Raw genomic sequence first — 17,930 nt, forward strand, 5'->3', positions numbered from 1 at the left:
TAATTCTCTAATCTTATAACTTTTAAATTTTAGAAAATATGCTAAATAAATTGTAAATTCCGAATAAAGCAGAGTTGTCTTATTACAAAGAAAATAGTATAATTACTCCATGTCAAATAATATCTTAGCTATTAATCTCAGTATTGCAAAAATGACAATTCCACCACTAACAATTATACTACTTCAATCAGACCATAATAGTCGCTACAATCCAAGCCTCCTCTACCTGTTTTTACATTGTACATACATTATACCATGTTGTGTACACTATACAAACTATCTTATTGCACCATTAACTAAATAATATGCCAAATATACCAAATTCAACTACTATTAATCAAAACTCATATAGCTGCTCTTATCATTATTAAAATACCAACCTTGCTATAACCCGGCTACATAAAGATGGCTACGTAAAGATAACTCGGTACATAGGGCCCATAACTATAACTCAATACCAGTAACCAATCTCAATATCAATTTCAGTATCGTCAAAGGGTCCAATAATGAACCGTGCTCAACACTTAAGAGTAAATCTCTAAGCTACTCACCCACGAGTCAAGATCGAAGGAAACGATGATAAAAAAAACAATACGAGAACTTAATATTATACAAATTGCAAATACCATCCACCGTTGATACCGTAGCTTCATTAATTGAGCAAAACAAGAAGATGACATACAGATGTAGGCATACCTCAGAATCCCATGTGTAACTAACTAATTATCATCACTAAGCAACAACAAATCCTCAAATATTCATTGTATAATAACACTTCAAACACTATATCTTTACTAGTCCAATTTTCTAATTGATTTCAACCCAACATCACATCAACTTTATTCTCGTCTATGCAAACTGAACCCATCTCCCCGATAATAAACTTAACGATACAAAATACATAATTACTACTATCTATTATGCACAATATAAACATTATAATCATGAAATTAACAATATTCCAGTAAATTATTCACAACTTTTAGCACATATACACATATCCTCGAATAATAGTATGAATAATAGGATCGGTAGAATCGTGTTACCTTCAATAAAGGGAAAGAGTGTCAAAGTCAGATAATTTGCCTCGACAAAGACAGGACGCCTAACAAAGGCAAATCACCCCGACTGACCAACGGACTGGCAACCATGAGACAAAGGTAAAATGGACTCACTTGTGTAGATGATGGTAGTCACGTATGATTCAATATAGATGATGGCGTATTAAGCAAATCAAAATAATTGGAGGTGGGATGATGATGGTCTGCCGCCAGAATGAAATAGAAGGGGAAAGAAGAGCCTTCACCAAAGGGTTTTTGCTTCTCCCCCCTTTTTCTGTTTAATCAATTAGGTACGGTCTCTTTAATAAATAAGTGAGCTGTAATACGGTTTAAGAAAAGAAAAAAATTAGAAATTTTTCTTCACTAGAAATTACTAAAAGACTGTTCTAACTCTAAAAAGGAGTCCTGATATCTATATTTATATGAAGCTCATAAAATATCAATTATCAAATAAAACTCATACTTCCTCCTTTCCATTCATTCCTATACATATTCCATTTATGGTCTTTCCATTCATTTCTATCCATTTCTAATTCAATCTAATATTTTACATCAATTAGACCATATTACCCCTCTCTAATTTATCACCCAACCCACCTCCAAACCCTATCATTCTAACAGCCGTCCTCTCTCTCTCCTTTCACCCGTCTTCACTCTCACAAATCTCCCTCATTTTCTTCTTCTTTGTCACTCATAAATCTTATAGCCATCTTCACTCTTCACAGATCTCGTTCATTTTGTGCACCAAAAACAGATCTCCTTTATTTTCATTCGATCGTCCCTCAATTTCTCCACAAAAACTCATGTCTTCCTCTAAATCTATGACATGCAAGGTTGATTCCGAGAAGAAGGTTGATGAAGTTGAAGGGAAGGAGAAAGTTGAAGGTAAGGAGAAGGTTGCAAAGGTAGGTAATCGGTGGGAGGGTATAGATATCAACGATATCGATCCCGACGAATTTTTTAAGGATAGTTCGGGTCCAGATACAAACAGTGATGATAAAAGTTCATCGGAGGCAACATTTACATTTTCAAGGCCTGGGTATAGAGGTTATAAAGGGTGTTGGTTGAATGAGGATGGTGATTATGTTGGCTATGATGACGGATCCTTGGTTGTCTACGAAGGATCTCTTGATTCGGACTCGGCTTGGAATAGGCAGTTCTGTAAACGTAAGAAACCGAAGGAAACAAGCTCTGAAGACGAGGTGTCGTCTCATCCTGCTACTAAAAAAACAAAATCCGACCATAATTAATCTGGGTATGATTTCTTTATCCCAATTTTTTTTGTTTTTATTTTTTTTCTTACTGTTAATTGAAGTTGGCTTGTTTTGTTTCTGTTTTTATTTGGGGTTTAGGGTTTTTTTTCTGTTTTTATTTCAATCGGATTAATTGATGGCCTGTTTGGATTAATTTCGCCTGTGTTGTTTCGCCTGTTATGTTTCCCCTGTTTTGTTTACTGTAATTTTTTTTTTCTATTTCAATCGGATTACTGTTAATCAGTTTGACATTTTTTTTGTTTAATTGATGGCCTGTTTGGATTAATTTCGCCTGTTATGTTCGGTTTTTTTGTTTACAATCAGTTTGACATTTTTTTTTTTCTGTTTTGTTTACTGTTAATTTTTTTTCAATCGGCCTTTAATAGCAATTGATGATCTCATACGACAATTGAAATATAAACCGTGAAATGTAGGTTAACCAACATATCGCACATTCCATTCCATAGTTAAGTACTTACAAAAACTTCCAATCTGTCATCAGTGCTAAATTACTTACAAAAGCTTCTAGTTGGTTGTTAACTACTTACAAAAAAATACAGCCCTTTTGCTGCTGATTGTTGCTTTCATAGCCTTTTCTCAACCCATCATGCTTCTTCTACTGCTGCTGGTTGTTGGGTTGTGTTGCTGTTTGTGCTTCTGCTGGTTCTTGGGTGTCAGTGTTCATGTTCTCCAGTGCATGTAGTGCTCTTTCTAGGCAGACCATGTCGGGTTTGACTTTATTTTCAAGCAATTGAACCTTGTCTAACTTTTTTTTGCCAACATGTGGAATTGGGTATGAATTACCACCCTTATCCCTTAATATTTCATTCATACATGCATGTAGTGAAACCCAAACAAATTTCAACTTTTCATTATCAATCTCATCATAAGCTCTACCAACCACATCCACAAGTTGAAGTATAGACTTAGATGACTTCTTATGTTGAAGGGTTTGTATGGATCTAAAAAATCCTAAATCTAAAATGTTCAAATCTGGACTATTTGGGGGTTGACAAATTAGTTCCATATCAAACCCATCCGACTTGGCAACTTCTAGAAAATCTAAGTCTTTTGGTGAAATATGGGGTTTGGCATTGTCTTGTTGTATCCATATCTTTCCACTTGCATTTAGAGGCCATTTAGCTTTGATTGCGGGGATGACCTTCTCAAGTAGGCATTGCTTAACAACCTCTTTGGTTATGCTTTCAATGGGTTTTACTTCCAAAGTCCCCTTTTCTCTATTCTTGCTTGACCTCATTGCTTCCACTTCATATATGAATGGAAAAATACCAATTTTACCGTCAAATAAAACAGTACCATCCTCATCATATCTAGGCCTTGCAACGGCCGCCATAAACATAACTTTAGTTATAAACCTCTTTGATTGACATGTTCTATGTGGTTTTTCTTCATTTGGCAACAAGTAGTACCTTGTAGTGACTCTAGTTAAGTAAAAATGCTTTTCATCTATGTGAACAACATCATACATGGCATCAAAAATTAAATTTCCACCTAATGAACTTGCACTTATCTTACTTAAGACCCAATGCAACCTAGTTATTTTGTTTTGTGGAGTTAAAGATGGTTTAATGTCGCTAGTATGACTTTTCATTTCACCTTTCTTAACTAATCTCCAAACCGTGGTGATGGGTAGGCCTAAACCAAATGCTAAATCTTTAAGACACATTCTATCTTTAAGTTCAATAGTTTTTACCTTCTCGACATCAATGAACCTTGTTGCCTTGCTTCCCTTGTATTTTCTGGCCACGTTTATCACCTTTCCCGCCTTTAGTTGTTCACGTACATCCTTCCAAATTGTGCTAATTGTGAGCCTTGTCACCCCAAACTGTACACTCAGTTCATTGATATACCCATGCTTGAGTTTTCCATTTCGATAGCTCAATGTCATTGCTTGACTTATTGCTGATTTCTCCTCATTTTTTAACCTTTTTTGTTTGATTCTTGGTATTATAAGTGGCTCATTTGTTGGTGTTTCTTGTTGTTCAGTTGTTGCAATTTGACTAACCCACCCCCTTATTTTTGAAATGGTTTGTTGTTGTTGACGTGCTACTAATATCGTCTCTTCGTTTTGTCTTCTCCTTCTTTGTGTGCGTTGGACCATACGCCCATGTTGCTGCCCTCTTGTACTGCCTTGCTGCTGCTGCTCCCCTCTTGTACTGCCTTGCTGCTGCTGCTGCTGCGTGCTGCCGGGCTGCTGCTGCTCCCCTTGTTCTTGCTGCTGCTCCCCTTGTTCTTGCTGCCTGGCAGAGGAAATGGCAGAGGAAATGCCACTTCTAGTTGTTAGTACTTGCTCCTCATCAACCCATGGTGGTGTATTTTGTGGATTTGAAATGGCAGAGGAAATAGTGTAGTTATTTTGACTTAGTGGTTGAAGTGGTGGTAAGCCACTATTAATTGTAAAAGATGACATGAGTAGGTTTGATGCATTAACTATGGATATTAAGTGTATTTATAGTAGATTATGGAGGGAACATTGAATATCAAATGAATTTTTCTATTATTTGAATTTTTCAAGGTGACAAAATTGAAACTAGAAAATTGGCTCCATAATTTGGAGCCAAAAAATTGGTGCCATAAAAACCTGGAGCCAAGAAAATTGGACCAAAATTTGGAGCCAAAAAATTGGAGCCAAAATTTGGTGTCATAAAAATTGGAGCCAAAAAATTGGACCCAAATTATCACGCCAAAAGCAGCCAAAATAGGTTGACTATTAAACAAGTTGTGGGAGGGTAATTAGGTAATTACATAACCCACCTTAATTTTAGTGCAAAAAGCAAATGTATAGGAATGAATGGAAAGGAGGAAGTAAGAAATTCGTAAAATAATTGGGGTATTACAATCGTTCCCCCTTAAAAGAACTTCGTCCTCGAAGTTCAGGTTTAGCCATCAAAAACAAGGGAGAGCTTTTACGACCTTATGGTTTTACTTGTCAAAACTAAACAAGTTGGTTCACAAGTATTCACATGAAATATGATTTGCTTACAAATTTAATTGTAGAGGTTACAAGGTCATTATAAACTTCGCCTTCCATTCCCACATGAGGAGAGAAACTGATAAAACACATAAACAGGCTCCTTCCAAAAATTGTAATTCACTATCTCAGCTACCACTGTGACTAGAATTTCGATCCATACAGAGAAAAACTACTACCTAATAACTTTGAAGAGAATTCAAAGATGAGCAAACTAGGGAAAAGGTAGTGAATTATATGCCATGCCTTCAAACTCTATCACCATAACCATTTGCAAGCAAAAGTAGACATTACAATAGCGAACATATTCCTATTTTCTTCATCGTTGTTGGTAAGGCTTCATTTCTCTTACCACATTCAATGCCAAGTGTAACGCCCCGTAATTTCGGACCGTTAATATATTTCGAAAATAATTAATTAATCAAGTTAAATTTAATATTAATGTATTTAAAGTAAAAATAATTCAAAGAAATATAATTTTATTATATTTTAAGGTAAAGTATTTGTTTTGATAGTTTCGAGATGTTTAAAAATAGTTTAAACCGTGTAAAATCTTTTATTTCGAAATAAGGGCATATCGGGGGGAAAATGACAATTCTTTTGAACATTGGGTAAACGAATTTGGAAATGGGTCGTATGAGTATTCAATTTTCTTGTAATCTCGTGTTTAAAAACTTTGGTCTTGTCGGAATTTGCATTTGACTTACGGTTTTAATTATTATCAAAACGAGTCAAAACCGACTCGAAAAATCCCGACTCAAACCCGACTCCCTCCTTTCCTTTCTCCCTTTCCCGCGGACCAAACCCCTTCCCCTTTCTTTTTTTTTTTCTGATTTCCTTTGTTCATCATCATCTTCAACCTTCTAAACATTCAAAAACCACCATTTTTCTTACTTTCAAGCTAAAATCACCATAATTTCTTCATTTCTTATCGGATTTTCACGAAATTTACATTTCCGGAATCCCCTCGTCGAGATCTACAACCTAGTATGTTTTAATTTTAGTTTTCTTGAAGTTGTTTTAAGACGAATTTTGGGTAATTTCGGTTTTATGTACTTATTTGTGTGTTTTTATTGTTTGTTTAGGTGAAGAATTGGAAGACGAGTTTGGGGACTCGTATATTGTCGAGGATAGCGGCTAGTGCTTGTTAGGGTTTGGGTTTAAGGTGCTAATTGCTCTTTTTCTAGCTTAAGGTAACATATTTCGAGTTACTCGACGAAAGATCGTCACATGCTTTGTTGTTTTTGGATGTTTTGTGATTTTTGGTTTGAGTAGAAATTTTCACATGTTAAAATTTGATGCATGCATGCTTAATTTATGCCTTTTGTTAGTTTAAGTTAACAAAGTTGAATTGGGAACGATTATTTATGTTTCAGACGGTCTTATACTGAACAAAAATGGAAAAATGGTGGTGTAAGGGTGACGGCCAGCAGCCCGGCAGGCCCACGGCAGGCCACGGCAGGCCTTGGGGTTGGCCCGGGTCGGTCCGTTGCTTGTTTCGCGGTTTTTCGTACAATATTGGTCATTTCGGGTTAATTAATGTTAGAGTTGTATAAGTCACATATGAGTACACACTTTTAAATTGAATCATACTAGTAGTAGAGATTATTCTTATATTGGTAGTTAGCATATGTTAGTATAGGTTATAAAATGAAATGGTAATAAAAAGGCTTAAAATGAATAATGTTAGTAGTAAAGATAATGAGGTTGGTAAAATTAAGCTTATAATGATAGTTATCACATGTTAGGATAGTTTATAAGATGAAATTGTAATGATTAGGCTCAAGGTAAATTTTATAGCAATAATTGCCATGTTTTGATGATTGTGCCGAAAACTGAGCCTTAGTCCCTTTGACTGATTCGATGTCAGTTAATTGAGTGATTGGTCAGCCGCAATTTAACCCGTACCTGTCGCAGGGCTGGGGTTGCGGGTAAAAATTCGGTTGGATGAAATTTTATATGAATTAGATAATCGACCTTTTTCTTGTTTTAGGCCATTTATCAAGCTTTAGTTCACATGTATAGCTGATTGAATTTAATAGTGTCTTGTAATGTAGAAATGGCCCTAGATTCCCCTAAAGCCTTTAACATGGTAAATATTGTTAGAATTGGAAATTAATATTGAATACTTATTGAGGTTATTGTTGGATTATCTGCTGAATAGACATTTATATAGCCTTTCACATGATAGAATGTTAGCATTTATGTTAGTAAGTTGGACTCTTTGCCCTCTTATGGTTAAGTGGGTGTCTTACTTGTCTTGTGTGGTGTGGGCTAAAGTATTCAAGCTGGGACTAGATGGGACTAGGTCCTAGGTGAGTATTTCGGCCTTCATCATAGATAGGTCTTTATAGTCTTTGACGAGTATATGTTCACTGCTTGATAGCCTTTGTGTTCCTGACTAGTGGATTTATATCCAAGTTGGGGCATGACCTCGTTACTTATTTTGATAGTAAGTGGTCAGTTTAAGTACTAGCCAACCCTTTGGTGGACTCCTTAGGGTACTCACTTTGTTTTAGAAAAATTGTGGGTCTTGGGTGCGGTGGTGTGTATCCGCATGTCTAGGTCTGCGCAGATTTTAGGCTAGGGTTGTGTTGTGTCTTGGCCATGTTTTATTAATATTAACCGCTGAGCCAAGATACCGGTTCGATTACCTTCCCTACCTCGTGGTATAGACTCGAGTTACAGAGTGACTATTGACGGTACTAAGAACTTATGCCTGTCTTTGATATATTGCCCTTTCTTGTTTGATGATTCTATGAATCATAGAAGGTGAGATGCAAGCGGCTATGGTTGATAGAGTTTGGATTACAATTTGTTATATGTTTCACATGATAGTTTAAATTGGTCAATTTAGTATTCATATGTTATAATACTTGGAAATTAGATTAATTATCATATTGTTTACATGTTTTACTACATGTTACATTAATTATGACGATTCGTGGTGGGAGGACTCAAGTTACTCCCACCTAATTGTGGCTTTCGTGTTTGTATAAAATGCGTTTGACAGGTTGTTGATGCTTTGTTGGGGTCACAGACGAGCTAGTGAGCATAAGGAACCTTGGACCTAGTTTGGCTATTCCTATAGTAAACCTTTTAAGTTTTGGTTTTGTATATAATTTGAAGGGACATATGTCTCCCTTTTCTATTTTGGGTTGTATCATTATGTATTTTCTTACCTTTAGCGGTGTTAAGTAAATTAGATTGTTAGCAATTGCAGGTTTTGGCACCCGCCTATTGGGAATGTTGGAGATGTTGTGATTGGTTTAGAAAATTTTTTGAAATTACAGGTTTTTATATAGTTGGACCAATTACAAACATATCCTACCAGTTTTTCCGTAGAATTTACGCGTTTAATTATCGGGTTATTTAAGGGTGTCACAGTTGGTATCAGAGCCTATTGCTCCCGACGCACGTTTGTGCACCCCACTTAAAATCATTTGACCTTTGAATAATAAACTTGAGAGAAGGGTAGGATGGGTAGAATTAGGATTTTATGTGGTAGTCTATTTGTGATTGCTAATTGTTAGGTACTAATTAATTTTCTCTTTTGTAAGATGGCTCCGCCAAGAAGAGACATTGATGATGCTATCTTATTAGTTCTTACTCAAATTCTCCAAAATCAACAAAATCAACAGAATCAACAAGCTCCTCTTCCTCCTCCGCCTGCTGAGGGTACTCCAGGCACCTATACTTGGGTGGCTAATCAGTTAACCCGAATCAACACTTCCACTTATGGTGGAGAGATTGATCCAGCTGCTCTTACAGGGTGGTTTCGGGAGTTGGAGAAAAGCTTTATATTGTATGATGTCAAGGAGGAACATAAAGTGAAGCTAGCCTCTCACTTCCTAGTACGTGAAGCAGATCGATGGTGGTCCATGACTGGGCCTACCGTTTCAGCTGAACCGGGATTTGACTGGGTACGTTTCAAGGAGTTAGTGGAGGCCCGTTTCTATCCGCAAGAGCTGAAACAGCAGAAGTTGAAGGGATTCATGGAGTTGAAGCAAGGAAGCCTTCCAGTTCAGACCTTCACCGATAAATTCAACGAGTTGGCTCATTATGCCACTAGATTGGTGAAGGATGACAATGAAAAAGCCTTCTTTTATCTTGAAAAGCTCTCTCCTAAGATCAAAAGCATGGTCCGCCGAGATTCCACTAGCTTTGTTTCAATATATAATGATGCTTTATGGGCTGAGAATTCATTGAAAGAGATTTAAAATGAAGCTCGTGCAACTAGTTCTAATCTTGGCAAGAGGCCTTTATATCCATCTTCTAGGCCCTTTACTCCTTCACCTAGGTTCATCTCTTCTCCCTCTGACTCAAACAAGAGGAGATTTGTTTCTAATGTGCAAGCTAACCGGGGTGGTCAATCTTCAGCTTTTAATGATAATAAAGGTACTAAAGACCGAGTGTGCTATAACTGCAAGAAACCAGCACACCCTGGTAAATGCTTTGTTGATCCTATCATATGTTTTTCTTGTAAAAAACCGGGCCACAAGGCCAATGTTTGCCCGGAGAGGAAGGTGACGGCTCCTACTACTCCTGTCGTCCCAGTGAGGCCAGTGAGGCCAGTGAGGCCGAAGGGCCGTATCTTTGTTATGAGCCGAGCGAGCGGTTTCGGCACATCCCGATATCATTACTGGTACATTTTCTATTTTTGATGTTCCTTGTTTGGTACTATTTGATACGGGTGCCTCTTTATCTTTTATTTCAATAAAACTCTCCAATAAATTATCACTTGAATCATCACAAGAAGAAAGCACATCTATATCCTTACCCTCTGGTGATGTCTTTTCCTGTTCTAAAATCTATCCGGAAGTCCCTATTTCTATTACGGGATCTATATTTCAAAGAAATCTTTTCCAATTTCCACTTGAAGAATTTGATGTCATTTTGGGCATGGATTGGTTACATACTTATCATGCTCGATTTGAATGTCGAGATCAGAAAATAATTCTTACAAGCCCTTCAGGTCACCGTGTGTCTTATCAAATGGTTAAAAGACAAACCGGTACTAAAATAATTTCTGCTATGAAGTTTATCAATGCAATGAAAAAGGGTCATCAAGCCTTCTTGTGTATGGTGACTTCTTCTGATTCTTCCTCTCTGCCTCTTAAAGAGAACATTCCAAAGAGTATGTGAATTTCCCGATGTTTTTCCCGATGAGCTACCGGAATTCCTCCCGAAAGGGAAGTTGAATTTGTTGTGATCTTATTCCCGGTACCGCCCTATTGCTAAAGCTCCTTATAGGCTGGCACCGTCTGAAATGAAAGAGCTGAAGACTCAGCTGGATGATTTGATTGCCAAAGGTTTTATTCGACCTAGCTTTTCGCCTTGGGGTGCTCCTGTTCTCTTTGTAAGAAAGAAGGATGGGTCTATGCGATTGTGCATAGATTATCGTGAACTTAACCGAGTTACTATCAAGAATAAATATCCTCTTCCTAGAATTGATGATCTTTTCGACCAACTCCGAGGTGCTTCTACTTTTTCTAAAATTGATCTTCGTTCGGGCTATCATCAAATTCCAGTCCGAGAAGCTGATATTCTTAAAACCGCCTTCAGTACGAGATATGGTCATTTCGAGTTTACGGTGATGCCATTCGGTTTGACCAATGCTCCAGCAGTATTCATGGATCAGATGAACCGTACTTTCAGAGAACACCTCGACAAGTGCGTTGTAGTGTTCATTGATGACATCTTGATCTATTCTAAATCTGAAAATGATCATGCCAAACACCTTCGTGCTATTTTGGAGATTTTGCGCCGTGAAAAATGGTATGCTAAATTCTCTAAATGTGAATTCTGGTTATCTAAAGTGACCTTCCTTGGGCACGTCATTTCAAAAGAGGGTGTTATGGTAGATCCTGCCAAAATTGAAGCCGTTGTTGATTGGAAAAGTCCGACCAATGTTTCTGAAATCCGTAGTTTCCTTGGCTTGGCGGGTTACTATCGGCGATTTGTGAAGGATTTTTCAAAGATTGCTAGGCCGATGAATCAGTTGCTGAAGAAAGAGTCTAAGTTTGTGTGGTCTGAAGAGTGTGAAAATGTCTTCCAGGAATTGAAAAAGAGGTTGACTACCGCTCCGGTGTTGACCTTACCTGAAGAAGGAGTGGACTTTGATGTATACTGTGATGCTTCTAAGCATGGTATAGGTTGTGTCTTGATGCAAAAGGGGAAAGTTATTGCGCATGCCTCTCGACAGCTTAGAGTTCATGAAGTTAACTACCCGACTCATGATCTTGAATTAGCTGCAGTGGTGCATGCTTTAAAGATTTGGAGACACTACCTCATTGGAGTCCATTGCAACATCTACACCGACCACAAAAGCCTGAAATATCTCTTTACCCAAAAAGAGCTGAACATGAGACAAAGAAGATGGTTAGAATTGGTGAATGACTATGATGCCGACCTAATATATCATGAAGGAAAAGCTAATGTGGTGGCTGATGCTCTTAGCAGAAAATCCTGTCATTCTTTGAATTCTTTTCAGGAATTACCTCCTGAACTTGCTTTAGAACTTCAAAAACTAGGAATAAGCCTTGTAAAAAGGGGCTCTCATCATCTTGATGCCATGTCAGCTGAACCTGACTTCCACCGTGAGATCCGTACTTGCCTTCCTAATGATCCTACTTTCATATCCATTCGAGCTAAAATTCAACTTGAGCAAGCTAAGGATTGTAAGATTGATGATGATGGGTATCTTCGTTATCATGGTAGAATCTATGTTCCGAGTGCAGCTGATTTGAGAAAAAGAGTTCTTGATGAAGCACACCTTTCTCCTTACTCCATTCATCCGGGTGGTACCAAAATGTACAAAGATTTGAGATTACAATTCTGGTGGCCTAGGATGAAGATTGAAGTTATGGAGTATGTCAAGAAATGCCTCACCGCCAGAGTAAAGATAGAGCATCAAAAGCCCAGGGGTTTGCTTCAACCCTTGGATGTTCCTCTTTGGAAATGGGAGTCTATATCCATGGATTTTGTGATGGCTTTACCCAGGACTTCCACTGGGAAGAATGCTATTTGGGTGGTGGTGAACCGATTGACTAAGTGTGCTCGGTTTATTCCCATCCAAGAGACCTGGAGTTTAGAAGTTCTAGCTGGTGCCTATGTGAATGAAGTAGTACGCTATCATGGGGTTCCTAAAGATATAGTTTCAGATCGAGACCCTCGATTTTGTTCTCGTTTCTGGACTGCATTACAGGAGGCCTTGGGTAGTAAACTATTAATGAGCACTTTGCCACGCCGCCACCGATGGTCAAACTGAGAGAACAATTCAAACTTTAGAGGATCTTCTTCGTGCCTGTGCCTTAGATTTCCAAACTTCTTGGGAGAAATGTTTACCTCTGGTTGAGTTCTCTTATAACAACAGCTATCAAGCCTCCATTAAAATGGCACCATATGAAGCTCTGTATGGTAGAAAATGCCGTACTCCAGTCTGTTGGGATCAAACCCAAAATGTTCCAATGTTAGGACCTGATTTGGTGACCGAGTCCATTGAACAAGTTAAGGTCATTCGGGAGCGGATGAAAGCCGCTCAGGACCGTCAAAAGTCGTATGCTGATGTCCGTCGTCGACCACTTTCCTTTGAGGTTGATGATCAAGTATTCCTTAAACTGTCACCTATGAAAGGGGTGAAACGATTTGGTGTTAAAGGGAAGCTGAGCCCTAAATATATTGGACCTTTTCGGGTGATTGAAAAGATTGGTCCTGTTGCTTATCGTTTAGAGTTGCCTCCAAATCTGAGCAAGGTTCACAATGTCTTCCATGTTTCTCAATTGAGGAAGTACATTAGTGACCCTAGCCATATCATCCGAGAAGAGATTCTTGAATTGGAGCCTAACTTGGTGGTTGAAGAAAGGCCAATTCGGATTCTTGAAAAAGCCAATAAGCAACTTAGGAGCAAAGTTGTACCTCTAGTCCGTGTTCTTTGGCGTTGTGGAAATGTCGAAGAAGAGACTTGGGAGACTGAAGCTTCTATGTTAACTAAATATCCTGAATTATTCTCGTAAGGTATTCCTTTTCTTACTCTTTTTCCGAGTTACTAAGCCATGTTTAATCATAATTAGTAAAGATATTATTCTTACTATAGAACTTTGAACTAAAAGTTTGAAAATGCTTTTATGATTTTCAATGGTTTTAACATTAGTGAATGTTAAATCTCGTTGTTGGTGACGTCCCAATAATGGGTTTTCTCATTTATTGGTGTAGAAATATATTTATATCTTGATATGAACATGGATGTTCTTGTCTGATCAACAAGAGTATCACCGTTCCATTGAAAAGATACCTATATTTTCTTATAACTATAATTTCTCCTTCTAAGTTTCGAGGGCGAAACTTTTTAAAAGGAGGGGTGATTGTAACGCCCCGTAATTTCGGACCGTTAATATATTTCGAAAATAATTAATTAATCAAGTTAAATTTAATATTAATGTATTTAAAGTAAAAATAATTCAAAGAAATATAATTTTATTATATTTTAAGGTAAAGTATTTGTTTTGATAGTTTCGAGATGTTTAAAAATAGTTTAAACCGTGTAAAATCTTTTATTTCGAAATAAGGGCATATCGGGGGGAAAATGACAATTCTTTTGAACATTGGGTAAACGAATTTGGAAATGGGTCGTATGAGTATTCAATTTTCTTGTAATCTCGTGTTTAAAAACTTTGGTCTTGTCGGAATTTGCATTTGACTTACGGTTTTAATTATTATCAAAACGAGTCAAAACCGACTCGAAAAATCCCGACTCAAACCCGACTCCCTCCTTTCCTTTCTCCCTTTCCCGCGGACCAAACCCCTTCCCCTTTCTTTTTTTTTTTTCTGATTTCCTTTGTTCATCATCATCTTCAACCTTCTAAACATTCAAAAACCACCATTTTTCTTACTTTCAAGCTAAAATCACCATAATTTCTTCATTTCTTATCGGATTTTCACGAAATTTACATTTCCGGAATCCCCTCGTCGAGATCTACAACCTAGTATGTTTTAATTTTAGTTTTCTTGAAGTTGTTTTAAGACGAATTTTGGGTAATTTCGGTTTTATGTACTTATTTGTGTGTTTTTATTGTTTGTTTAGGTGAAGAATTGGAAGACGAGTTTGGGGACTCGTATATTGTCGAGGATAGCGGCTAGTGCTTGTTAGGGTTTGGGTTTAAGGTGCTAATTGCTCTTTTTCTAGCTTAAGGTAACATATTTCGAGTTACTCGACGAAAGATCGTCACATGCGTTGTTGTTTTTGGATGTTTTGTGATTTTTGGTTTGAGTAGAAATTTTCACATGTTAAAATTTGATGCATGCATGCTTAATTTATGCCTTTTGTTAGTTTAAGTTAACAAAGTTGAATTGGGAACGATTATTTATGTTTCAGACGGTCTTATACTGAACAAAAATGGAAAAATGGTGGTGTAAGGGTGACGGCGGCCAAAGCCGCGGAGCCCACGGCGGCCACGGCAGCCTTGGGGTTGGCCCGGGTCGGTCCGTTGCTTGTTTCATGTTTTTCGTACAATATTGGTCATTTCGGGTTAATTAATGTTAGAGTTGTATAAGTCACATATGAGTACACACTTTTAAATTGAATCATACTAGTAGTAGAGATTATTCTTATATTGGTAGTTAGCATATGTTAGTATAGGTTATAAAATGAAATGGTAATAAAAAGGCTTAAAATGAATAATGTTAGTAGTAAAGATAATGAGGTTGGTAAAATTAAGCTTATAATGATAGTTATCACATGTTAGGATAGTTTATAAGATGAAATTGTAATGATTAGGCTCAAGGTAAATTTTATAGCAATAATTGCCATGTTTTGATGATTGTGCCGAAAACTGAGCCTTAGTCCCTTTGACTGATTCGATGTCAGTTAATTGAGTGATTGGTCAGCCGCAATTTAACCCGTACCTGTCGCAGGGCTGGGGTTGCGGGTAAAAATTCGGTTGGATGAAATTTTATATGAATTAGATAATCGACCTTTTTCTTGTTTTAGGCCATTTATCAAGCTTTAGTTCACATGTATAGCTGATTGAATTTAATAGTGTCTTGTAATGTAGAAATGGCCCTAGATTCCCCTAAAGCCTTTAACATGGTAAATATTGTTAGAATTGGAAATTAGTATTGAATACTTATTGAGGTTATTGTTGGATTATCTCATTTGAATAGACATTTATATAGCCTTTCACATGATAGAATGTTAGCATTTATGTTAGTAAGTTGGACTCTTTGCCCTCTTATGGTTAAGTGGGTGTCTTACTTGTCTTGTGTGGTGTGGGCTAAAGTATTCAAGTTGGGACTAGCTGGGACTAGGTCCTAGGTGAGTATTTCGGCCTTCATCATAGATAGGTCTTTATAGTCTTTGACGAGTATATGTTCACTGCTTGATAGCCTTTGTGTTCCTGACTAGTGGATTTATATCCAAGTTGGGGCATGACCTCGTTACTTATTTTGATAGTAAGTGGTCAGCTTAAGTACTAGCCAATCCTTTGGTGGACTCCTTAGGGTACTCACTTTGTTTTAGAAAAATTGTGGGTCTTGGGTGCGGTGGTGTGTATCCGCATGTCTAGGTCTCAAGTGATTTTAGGCTAGGGTTGTGTTGTGTCTTGGCCATGTTTTATTAATATTAATCTGAGCCAAGATACCGGTTCGATTACCTTCCCTACCTCGTGGTATAGACTCGAGTTACAGAGTGACTATTGACGGTACTAAGAACTTATGCCTGTCTTTGATATATTGCTCTTTCTTGTTTGATGATTCTATGAATCATAGAAGGTGAGATGCAAGCCGGCTATGGTTGATAGAGTTTGGATTACAATTTGTTATATGTTTCACATGATAGTTTAAATTGGTCAATTTAGTATTCATATGTTATAATACTTGGAAATTAGATTAATTATCATATTGTTTACATGTTTTACTACATGTTACATTAATTATGACGATTCGTGGCTGGGAGGACTCGAAGTTACTCCCCACTGAATTGTGGCTTTCATGTTTGTATAAAATGCGTTTGACAGGTTGTTGATGCTTTGTTGGGGTCACAGACGAGCTAGTGAGCATAAAGAACCTTGGACCTAGTTTGGCTATTCCTATAGTAAACCTTTTAACTTTTGGTTTTGTATATAATTTGAAGGGACATATGTCTCCCTTTTCTATTTTGGGTTGTATCATTATGTATTTTCTTACCTTTAGCGGTGTTAAGTAAATTAGATTGTTAGCAATTGCAGGTTTTGGCACCCGCCTATTGGGAATGTTGGAGATGTTGTGATTGGTTTAGAAAAAATTTTGAAATTACAGGTTTTTATATAGTTGGACCAATTACAAACATATCCTACCAGTTTTTCCGTAGAATTTACGCGTTTAATTATCGGGTTATTTAAGGGTGTCACACCAAGCCTCTTCAAAGCCATTGCAATTATGGTATAAACTACTAAACTTGTATACACAGACTTCCAACAAACGTGGATTCAATTCCTCAAGCAAAAGTACATAAATGTAAAATTGTATTCCGAAATAACATTTTTTTGTTCCTGCCGATTATGTTACCAGAAATTTGAACAATGCTCACATGTCTCTGAATCATAACCCATCTATATCAAAGAGTGAAACAGCCAACCAATGATACACTCCCAACTACCAAAACAACAACAATAACAATGCCGTAACCTTGTAGATTTCGGAGTCGACTAACATCAACCAATGTAACCAAATTTTATGCTCATACACACATATTAGGCAATAACCACACAAAATTACTATCTGACTTCCAACATACTATAATCAAACCACCAAAAATCAATCCATTTACCAATTCAACTACCGTAAAAACAAAATCCTAAAAACCACGTACCCTACTAAAACTAACACCAATTCTTATACGAGACGATTTCACAATAAACATAGACTGTCAATAGAATTACTTAAAATAATCTAAAACAGACAAACAGCTTGCATAATTAAAGATCAATAACTCATTTCTCATCAAAGATATTTATTTATTTAAAAAAAAATATAAATTACCTACAAAATATTGCAATAGTTTTAACCGTAGCAATTTTATTCATCCCATCTTCATAAGATCTAATAATATAACTCTCTTTAAAAGATAACCCATCCTCAGTCATGCTCACTAACTTCAACTTATCTCCTAAGCTCCTTGATTTTAGGGGTACCCCATTATTATCCACCTCTGTAGGCTCTGTTATTGACTTATTGACACTGAAACGCATAAATCCCCGCATTTCGAATCATATGGTACACAAAAATTCGAAGCGTTTCGCCCATTCTGGAATCTAGGGTGGATTCTCTAAGGTACCCACATACCAATACTAAGAAAAGTTTGAAAAAAAAGTGAAAACAACGGTGTCAAGATGTGACGATCTCAACACCAACCAAGAACAAACCCGCTCTGATACCAATTGTAACACCCCTGCATTTATCGGCAAATTTAAAAACTAAAATTGATATATAAAACTCGCCGAAAATACAGAAATGTTATAATTTTAATATATATAAAGTCTTTTATTACAAATCCTTTTAAATATAAAATAATACAAACTGTAAACAAACTTTTAAAAAACTTTAAATATAATCTTCACTTCATTATCTTCACTGGGCATTTAAAATGCC

Source organism: Silene latifolia, chromosome 7 (genome assembly GCF_048544455.1).
Source record: "Silene latifolia isolate original U9 population chromosome 7, ASM4854445v1, whole genome shotgun sequence".
In the NCBI taxonomy this organism is placed as follows: domain Eukaryota; kingdom Viridiplantae; phylum Streptophyta; class Magnoliopsida; order Caryophyllales; family Caryophyllaceae; genus Silene; species Silene latifolia.